Below are 11,225 nucleotides of genomic sequence, written 5' to 3' on the forward strand. Positions count from 1 at the left end.
TCTACTGGTAGCAAAGTCAAGGTGCTATTAATATTACTGTAGTTTGTCACCTATATTTGTAATTGAAGAAAATACTAAATGTCAGAGGTTAGTAAGAAGTGAAATGTAACGTTTCCCATCTAAATTCTTCAGACCCACGGAGCCGCTCCAGAGTGTGAGCTTTGCCCACTATGTTCTGCTGCTCCCAAGACACCACTCCTTCCGGAGAGCTCAGTTTCACAGGATGCTTGAAGATGGTCACAAATAACTGTTGCAACTTTGAGAAGCTTTGCCCACTCTCCTTCCAGCTTTCTTGATTCTACTTTTTCTTTTTTTACTTCTATCACTCACTTTTTCTATTGTCAACATCTCACTTTCTATGAGATAGTCAAGTGATATTTAAAGACTTGAACCATTCAATAAATGAAAACCATAAGTGCAAGACTTGCCCTGCCAAGCTGATGCTTGATTATAGAACACCAGCCAATTACAAGCCTCAATGCACAGCAAGCACATGCAGTATCACTCGTACTTGAATATGATCTCCATTTAATGTTTGAGAATACATAAAACAGCAACCTCATAAGATAAACTCCTTCAAAGAGTATAAATGTATATACACATACATATAGTTTCCAATTGACAAAAAAATCTTGAATTTATTGATGATCCAAATGGAAAGACATTTCATTACATTATTATATACAACTAAAATAATACTCTGGTGTAATAGCAAATCCCATTTAAAAGTTTAATTTTGCTTTGAGTTGTGGAGATAGTTTGGTTGAGTTGAAACCAGGATATCCTTCTAATAAAATGGAATATACTAGAGTGTGTCAGACACAGTAAAGTTGACTACTGTTTCACGCAGTTTCCATCATATAAATATATGCACACACATGAATGCTGCATGGCATTTCAAGATAAAATGCATTTCTTATTGTGATTCCTGGCTTAAAAAGTTTAAAATCCCCATACACTGCTAGTGAGAAGGTAAAAATGGTTTAGCCGCTATGGAAATGGTTTGGTGGTTCCTCAAGATATGACCCCACAATTCAGTTCCTAGGTATACACCCAAAAGAAATGAGAACAGGTATTTGAACAAGTGTAGGCACACACATGATCAAAGCAACACTGTCTACAATAGCCAGAAGGTGGAAACAACTCAGTGTCCACTAGCCATGAATGCTCACGAATGCCCACCAAATGCTAGCTGCTTTCCACATTCTTCCTGATTTCAAAGCCACATAAGGGAATGCAGTTAAGATACCTGCTACTATGTGGAAGGGCTTCAACAACATTATTAGCATAATTCAAGTTTTTAAAAAAAGCACAAAAGGTCACAAATTATATGACTTCATTTATAAGAAATACACAGAAAAGGTAAATTTACAGAAAGAAGGCAGGGACCACAGGGAAGGGGTGATGGGGGAGTCTCCTTAATGTTAAGGGTTTTACTTGAGTGGTGGAAACGTGCTGGGATGAGAGGAGTGGTGGCTGTACAACACTGTGAAAGTACAACCTGTCACCGTAGTGTCACTTGACAAGGTCTAACGACACGTGTTTCACCTCACTCATTTATATTTCAAGTCTACGTGTACTTGCTCTGGAAGGCTCCTGGCCAGGTCCTGCTCTGTGCATTATGGCCACTTGTGGTGCCGCTCCATCCCCACCTAGTGGTGAAGACACCTTCTGTGGGGACTCCAGCACTAAAGATGCCTGCCTCCCCATAGAGCCATTGGCCAGCACAGAGGGGCCCAGGTCCCTGCCTCAAGTGGCATTCAGCTACATGAGGGTCTACGTATTGCACAGATGACCATCAGCCACTTTGAACTTTGGACAGGAAAGAAGGATGGTTTCTAGTTTCCCCCTGAAGTACTTCTTAAAACTCACTGAATCTTTCTGGGGTTGGTTTATCTATCTATAAAATGGGAACAACACTTCCTGCCTCGGGATTTCTACCAGGAGTTGTAAAAGACAGCCTAAGAAAGGCACTCAATACAGGCAGATGCTCACAGCACATGAGTTCCTGATTTCTTGAGATACTTGGCATGGACTTATGAGCCCCAAACAAGATGACTCAGACATCTCTGAGGGCTCTCCTGCTTCGAAGTGTCAATGGAAAAAAGAAAAAAGAAAAAAAAAAACCTGTTGGTGTATCGGGCAAAGTGGCAGGGATCTGGAATGACTACGGAAAGGAAAACGCACGATCATCGAACACATGGCAAAACTAGTATGACCCAAGGCCAAGAGACGAAAGCAGCAGGGAACAGGTGAGTAGCAGGCAAATAGCAGGAGTGGGAGGAGAAGGAAGGAAAGATCTACCAGATGTTCTAGTTATTGCCAAAATACTACGGGACTGTGAGGGGGGCCGCCCCAAGAAACACATGAGGCAAAGTATTTGGATATTTTTCAAAGTGGGCTTGCTTGAAAGATTCCAACTCCATAACTTGTTCTATAAAAATGGAATCTAAGGCAGCCTGAGCTGTGACAGGTAGCTATAAATCAAAACAGAACAAAGCACACCAGAAAATACACATAGAAAATCAGGGTCTTTTTCAAATGCTGAGGTCAAAGGTATAAGCAACTCAAAAGACAAGAAACATGAGCAGAAGGAAGAATCGTGAAATTAATTCGCAATAGGTAGTAAAAGTAACAGAAGAGAAAGTCCTGCTCCCATGTCAGATTACTCAGATCTGTAGGAAACTGTAAAATGGTAAATTCAGCATTGGAAAACCCAGAGGACAAAATTTAAAAAGCAAAAAAATACCATCCTTATGCCAAGTAGTGCTCCATTTCTTTTTTTTAAATATATTTTTTAGTTGTAGATGGACACAATACCTTTATTTTATTTATTTATTTTTATGTGGTGCTGAGGCTCAAACCCAGTGCCTCACACATTAGGCAAGTGTGACCCCTGCCACAACCCCAGCTCCAACGCCCCGTATCTTTGAGGCTATATTCCGAGACTACCGTGGATGCCTGAAACAGGATAATACTAAACTTTACATATTACTTGAACATAAGCACTGAAATCCTGTCAACTGATAACAGAGGGGTACTGGCCAACGGGCAGGTGGGACATACGGCCTGGATATACTGGACAAAGAGATAATGGGAATCCTAAGTGGGAAGAGCAAGATGGCAGGAGGTTTCAACATGTGACCCGAAACTGCGTGCAGTCTAAAACTCATAAACTGTTCATTTCTGGAATTGTCTATGCAACTCTTTTGGACCCTGGTTAAGTGTGGGTAACTGAAACCACAAGTAACTGCAAACTAGAAAAGGGGACCCAGGGATGAGAGGGAATTACTACTCTTTTAGGAATGCTGACAGGGACCACGGGGCAGGTGGTGAGGAGACAAGACCCCTCGAGAAGGTTCAGGGAAGCGGTCTCCCAACAGGCCTCCCCGGCCTGCAGCAGTCACGTCTGCCCTTCTCCACTCCACGGCCTTCGTGCCCTCCACCCTCTCAATCTCAAGGAGGACCTTGCCTCTTAGAGGGTACCAGATAGCAGCTGCCATTTTTCTGCCACCCAAATCCACAAAGTCACCTCCCACCCTCTTCTGACCTCATTTCTGCCTGCTTCCCAGGGACCTCACTCCCATCTGTCTCTTGCATTCTTAACCTTTCCCTTTCTATGAGATTTTCCTGCCTTTATGGAAACACTCGATACCTCTCATCTTAAAAAGCAAACAATAAACAAAATTGCATTCCCTTCCAAGGTCTACCTCGTCTTCCTGCCTGCACATTGCCTTCAGTTCCTCTCCTCCACCCTCTTCCGTCCACTGTAGGCTGACTTCCAGGCCACACTCCTGCTGAAGTGCCCCACAGCCTCTGCTTAGCCAGAGGGCAGGTCTCGGTCCTTCACTTAGATGGCATCTCAGCAGTTTGTGGACACTCTTCTCACAACTCTCTGTTGCTTCCAGGGCTTCGTGCTTTCCCAGCTTCTCCGGCTGGGTGTGGCTGGCCCCTGTCCACCTCTCCAGCCTCACCTTGTACTCTCCTTCCCCCTCTCCTCAATCACCTTGGACTCTTCTACCACAGGGTCTTAGCAGTGCTGTTCTACCTGACTGGCAGGCGCTTCTTCTCTGCTCTTCCCTCTGTCCTTCTATCAGCCAGAGAAGCCTTCCCTTGACTTGTGATCTACATCCAAAGCTTCTATTAAAAATTCCTATTGGCTATGCTCGTTACCTTTTCTTTAATGGTGCTATCACACTATGCAGTAGTGCATGGAATTATTTGTCATTATGCTTTTCTCCAGAGCCCTCTGGACTGTCAATTTGGGTGAGGTAGAGTCCACTTTTATTTTGTCATCATTTACTCCTTGGGTCCTGGGATGTTAGGTGAACGTCATAAACACCGTACCTGGCGGCACTCAGTAAGTCATTTTTGAATGAACACCTCTGTGGGTACATGAATGAATGGGCAAATATGCCGAGCCGTGGCAGGGGAGTCAGGGCACATCAGTGACTTTACCCCAGCAGCTTCAGGCCTTTAATCTTCTTCATATGCAAAAGCTGTTCATATTTTTTCAGTCTCTCAGTATCTGTTTGAACAAAGTCCCATGTTGGCCAAGAGAGGCACGATGGAGCGGCTCGGCTGGCAAGACACGTGGGGCGAAAAGCCTAGGAGAGCCAGCTGGAAGAAATGGTCTCAGCTCTTTCAGTGTTTGATTTCTATTTCCCTGACACAACTCTCCAACCAGGTCGGAAGTCAACAGGGTGCCTTCCTTAGCAGTTTTATTGCAGACTTTGGAAGTGCAAGAGCTATAATGGGTGGGAAGAAAGGCAAAGCACGGGAGGTACAGGAAGGCAACGCAAAAAAAAGCTTCTCGCAACGTAGAAGAAACCTCAAGCCTGAGCAGCAGGGGACTTGTTCCAGCTCTTCTCTGGGAGCAGCGGTAGACTAAAACCTGTGCCCTTTGTGTGGCCCCAAATGCCTGTCAAGGTAGAGAGCTGGGATGTCATCCTGTCACGTTCCTGCATCTAAAGGGACGAGATACTCACTGAAGTTATTTCACATCAATGCCATTTCAAAGCAGGGTTTTAGTTCTGCTAAAGAACTATCAAAAAACCAAAGGATGCATGATCTCACTGATAAGTGGATGATGACACATAATGGGGGACGGGAGGGGGGGCAAGAATGGAGGAAGGAAGGGCTGTATAGAGGGAAAAGAGGGGTGGGAGGGGTGGGGAGAAGGGAAGAAATAACAGAATGAATCAAACAACACTACCCTATGTAAATTATGATTACACAAATGGTATGCCTTTACTCCATGTACAAACAGAAACAACATGTATCCCATTTGTTTGCAATTAAAAAAAAAGACTGATTGTACCAAAGCCATAACATGTATAATATGATTTTAAAACTCTCTCTTTTTTTGATAGAAAGTCTAAGACAGGGACTGACCTGAGGCTGGGAAGGGTGGGGGGCGGAAGGGATGAAAAGAGTATGGTTATAGGTGTTGGGGTGCAGCTGAGTAGGAGAAATAATTTCTAAGCGGTCTATAGGAGAGTAGGAAAACTATTGTTGACGACAATTAATTGAATGTTTCAAAATAGCCATCAGGGAGGATTTAAAATGTTCCTAATGCAAAAAAAAAAAAAAAAAAAAAAAAAAAAGATAAATGTTTGAGGCAATGGATATGTCATTACCTTGACATGATCATCACACATTGTATATGTGTATGAAATGTCACAATGTACCCCACATATAGGTAAATATTATGTCAATTATTATAAACAAAAAATCTATCTTAAAAAATTCGGTCCTTATCCTTTAAAAACAACACTCCTGAGAGTCTGTTGATTTGCATGTTGAGAAAGGGGGTGGGGCACTCCTGTCTGCTCTTCGCCAGTCAGACTGGAACAATCAGATGTAGGGATTCAGTGGTAACCACGTAAAACAACATGACCTTCCCTGCCATGTTTAGTCATTTAACTTCTCCTCCTCCTCACAGCCAATTTTCTTTAAAATTCCCCCTCTGTCTCCAATCTCCCCTTCCTAATTCCTCTCATTCTCCTGTTTCCTAAACATTCCAGCTCCTTGGGAATGAGTGTGTCATGACCACCATGGAACTTTCCAGTCCTCATTTGACTTCACCTCTTGGCAGCATTTGGCATTATTGCTCACGTCTGCTTTTGACACTTTCTCTTTACTAGGTTTCTGTGGCATTAATCTCCTCTGCTCTCTTCTTACCTCTGTGACTCTTGGTCTCATCATGTTATGGACTCCTCCTCATTGGTGCCCCCCTGAAATGATAAGAGTAGCTCAAGAGTTCCATATTTGAACCCTTTACTTCACATATATACATCTAGTCTAGGATATTTCAAATAAATCCATGATTTCAGCTATTGCCTGATGCTTTTCTCTCTCATATCTCTCTAGGAGACCTTTCCCATGTTACCACTTTACATATTCTTGTCCATCTTAACCTAGATCTCACTCCTCAGATATTGAAATTCACATGTCTAAATCTGAGCTCACCATTTTCCTCCCTCAGTTCCTACCTTCTCCTTTATTGCCTGAATGACACTACCATTTACCAAGTCACTCAGGTTAGAATTCAAGCCTTTCCCTCTTTCTCATTCCTCATGTCCAAAGACTCAGCAAGCCCTGTTGATCCTACCTCTTAACTATTCCTCTTATCATTCCCATCTCCACCATCATTGCCTAATTAAGGTGCTTGTCATTATTCATCTGGCTCATTGTGATATTCTTCTCACTAGTCTCTTGGTGCTCCATAATGCTGCCAGATCATTCAATGGCTGTCTGTCACTCTTGGGATAAAGCCCTGCCCCCCCACTGGTTGTCATCCAAGACCCCTTCCCACCTCTCTAACCTCATGCAACCCTCTGTTCCTCAGTCATAGGGAACTGCCTACTATTCCCACAATGCATCACTAACTCTGTGTTATTCTATTTTCTCTTTTGTCTTAATTCAATCCTAATCGCTCACCTGCTCACCTTTTCCTCTGACTCTCTCAGGTGAAGTGAAACACCCTTCTTACCGGGCTCCAGCAGCACTTGTTACATGGCCTTATGATTAGTAGTTACTTGTCTTCTCCTCCCACTAAACTGTGAACCTTTTGAAGGAAGTGGAAGGCTGTGCCTCTCATTTCTGATTATCAGCATCTAGAGTAGTGACTGGCTCATAAGAGATTCTAAAAAATCCTAGTTGAATAAATAATTGTTAAAAATAATAATTTAAATTTAAGCATGAGTTTTATGGGGTTGTGAGTGAGGCTAAAAGCAATAGGTATGAGAACATCCTTTCAATATATTACATTCATAAAATATATTTTTATTATGCATCTGTCAAGATTTTCTGTAGAAATTTACAGAAACAATAGAAAGGAGGACAATTATTTGTTTCCTATAAACCAAAGGCTAAAAAAAGAAAAAAAAAAAAATCACATGACAGTATGGAAGATCTTACTTTTATTCAACTATCCAATTCAAGAGATGTGCGTTCTAGAGGTTAATTTTCTTTTCCTTTTCTTTTCTGATACTGAGGATTGAACCTAGGGGCACTTGACCACTGAGCCCCATCCCCAATCCTTTTTATATTTTATTTAGAGTCAGGGTCTTACTAATTGCTTAGGGCCTTGTGCTAAATTGCTGAGGCTGGTTTTGAACTTGTGATCCTCCTGCCTCAGCCTCCCAAGTAGCTGGGATTATATGTGTGCGCCACCACGTCTGGCTAGAGGTTAATTTTGAAGTCTGCCATCACGACAAATTTTTTTTTTAAATGCCATAAGGTCAACCCTTAGAAAACAAGGAGGCAGATGCTGGCTGTGACCCATGAAATCTTCAGTGCTCTTCAAACACTCTCTAGTGCAAGGCTAATTTTGCAGGACCCGCTCCTTGAGTTGATTGTTAACAAAGAATAGCTCTAACCAAGAAAGATGATGAGGTCTTACTTTGAAGCTTTCTTTTCCAAAAAGGTGATAATTAAATAATACACCTTCACATCCCATGAAGGTCCACAATGTTTTTAATTTCACAGATGGAGAAATGGAGGCATTTAAATAAATGGATATGGTCAGAAGATAAACCAAAAAAATTGTTCTTATATGTACAATCTTCTGGAGTTATGATGGTGGCATTTCATGCACTACTTTGTGTTTTATTCATTTCTACTGGGTGACTGCTCTTGAACCATAAGTCTGTGGTGTCCTAGGAGGTAACTGGTGACCAGGTGGACAGCCTCAGCCCAGTGGGGCCTACCTGAGCTGAGTTCAGTGTCACCTGCATCCTTTTGCTCCTGACATGGTCTGCCTTGTAGGGCCAGACACAACTAAACATGTGGAAACAAAGAGCTGTTTGCTTTGTGACTGAAAACATTCCTGACATTTCTCAGGATGCCCAGTGCTGAGAAGTAGACCAATAACTGCTCAGGGTTAGCCAACGACGCCTGAAAATAAGGCTGACCTCAGGAAGCAACCTCCCCCCAGGCTTGCTTATTAAATCATCTGCCACCATGGGACAGTCAAATGTAGCTGTGGGGGCATGTGTAAAGAAGTAGAGTTCCCATTCAGATTTCAAAGTCTGCAACCCTTCCCCAACCCCTGTGCTTTACTTGGAGGATGAAAATAAAGATCCTGGCAGAATTGATTGCTAAGAACAGAATGCATAATGAATTACAAAGGCGGTCTATATCAGGAAGACCACTAACTCTCACACTTTTACCTTCAAGCATACAGATGTCTCTTTCAACTTCTCCCCTTAGTTCATAAAACAAGTTTCTTTCTACATGTGTGTGTGTACATTTCTACACACACACACACACACACACACACACACACACAGAGATTAATTCTTTAGCCAGTTAAGAACATAGCCTTGGTAGAATTAAAAAAAAAAAAAATACTCTTCTCTCATATACTTTTAATAAACAACAACAAAATATGGTAAGTCTAGCAAAAATGAATCAGATTCATTGTTAGACTTTTTGAAATACCAGCAATGAAGACTAAGGCCTTGGCTGGCCTTGAAAGAGCTGAGCCCTGGCCTTTGCATCAGCTCCTCCTTCTGCCTAAACCCTCTCTCCCCAGATAGCCCCCATGACTAGCCCTTCTCTTTCTTCAGGTCTCTGCCTATCAACAAGACCTTGCCTGACCATCAGCCACAACTTAAGATTTCATTGCCCTGTTACTTTAACCTCTTTCCTAACTTTACTTGATTCAAAGTGTTTTACTGAGTAACAAATACCTACATCTCATAGTCTGTCTCTCAGCCCCATCAAAGTTTAAGATCTGCAAGCGAAGGGATGTTGTGGGTGTTGTTCTATGCTGTAATTCTAGTACCCAGAACAATGCGTGGCATGTGATAGATGCTCAAGGAATATTAAGTGAATGACTAAATGAATGAATACATTTTGTTGCAATTTAATTTCCCTTCTCTCTATTGTGTAATGTAATAAATATAATGCACCAAATTGGCATGTAAACTAATGTCAAGCATTATCCACATAAACAAATGCTTAAGATAGCACCTCTCTGCTCACAAACCGTGACAGGCTGTGATTAAAGGTCAGGTTTGACTGTCTCCAAAAACATTTCATTTTCTCACTTCTCTGTTCATTACAGACTCTGGGTAGGTCATCCTGTGATGGTCAAGGCTGAAGTGGCTGCAGGATAATCTGCCCAAGCCCGAGTTTTCTCAATTTAATTAAACATCCCCACCCTGGCAGCAGTCATTTGAGGGGAAGTGCAGTGCCTTTTACCCAAACGTTGGATGCAATGCCATAAAACAAATGTGGGGGCTGGCTCTGCAGGGGACCAGGTTGTATCAGGGCAGTGAATGTAGATCTGGCCTCTAAAACCAAGGATGCCCACGGTAAGTAAGAAAGAAAGCAGGACCTGAGCTGGGTAACTACTGGCCATGGCCTTATGCCACTTCAGGTGGCTGGAGTGGGCCTACATGGGCAGTGTGGGGACATTTCAAAGGACCTGGTGGGCATCACCTTTGGGCCAGGCACTGTAAAATGTAGGCATTCTGTTTTGCAAATGGTGTTCTCTCTGCTTAGATTGAAAACAACTTCCATTTCCCCACATGACGAGTCAAATGCTTTAAATGGATTTGACCTTTTAGGAATCATCAGGAAGACAACTTGAAAGGCCTTTTGTGAAAAATGTGACACAATCAGGGTAACATTTAAAACTCAACTAGTGATACAAACCATTTGGAGTGGGCACTTTTAATATTTCAAATTAGAGGTCTCCTTTATGTGTGAAGGCTAGATCTTCAGCTATGTGCAGCTAATAATATTATTGTTAGTTCTATGATCATAGTGGTATTGATCTGATCTGTTTTGGATAAAACCAAAGGTGTTGTACTTATCATATTTGTTAGTAACGCAAAGGTGAGAGGGCACTAAAAATAATAAATGACCTCTAGAACCTTGCCTAGGAATGGGCGGGGCAGGGTACTGTACCTTGGCACTCCTTCCCCAAAATAACTATCAAAAGCAGGGTACTTCCTACATTACTTATATGTCCATTCACTTCATAGCACATATCATTTATTTTTACTTGCTCATTGGCAGCCTACACTGATAGATTTTAAGCTCCCAAAGAGGCAGGACAGTGTCTCCTTGGTCTCTGATGTAAACCCAGTTTCCATGCCTGGCATGAGGCAGGTGCTCGGGTCACATTTAGCGAGTGAATAACTTAATGAATGAATAAACTATGGGAAGATGGGGAAGACATAACTAGAATAAACTGTTTAAAGACTTTGCGTTTCTCGTTGATTGCAAACACACTGGCAGTAGGCAAACAGTGCTGGGTTATGGAAGATAATCTAGATGTCTAGAACATGGGAGGGAACTGTCCTGCCTGAATCTCCCTCCGATTTCTGTGAGTTCCAACTGAAAAGGGATAGATGCTGTGGGCTGAATTGTGTCCCCTCAAAACAATATGTTGACGAACCAACCCCCTGTACTCAGAATGTGACTGTGCTTGGAGACAGGCTTTGAAACGGGTGATTAAGTTAAAATGAGGTCATGAGGGGTTCCTAATCCAATATACCTGGAATTTTATAAAAGGAGGAGATTGGATATAGACATGTACAGAGAGAAGTGCATGTGAGGACACAGGGATGAGGTAGCTACCAACTAGATAAGGGGACAGGCCGTAGGAGGAACCACCTCTGTCAGCACCTTGATCGTGGATTTGTAGCCTCTAGAAGTGTGAGGAATAAATGTCTGTTGTTTAAGTCGTTCATTCTGTGGTACTTTGT

The sequence above is a fragment of the Sciurus vulgaris genome (assembly GCF_902686455.1).
Source record: "Sciurus vulgaris genome assembly, chromosome: 4".
In the NCBI taxonomy this organism is placed as follows: domain Eukaryota; kingdom Metazoa; phylum Chordata; class Mammalia; order Rodentia; family Sciuridae; genus Sciurus; species Sciurus vulgaris.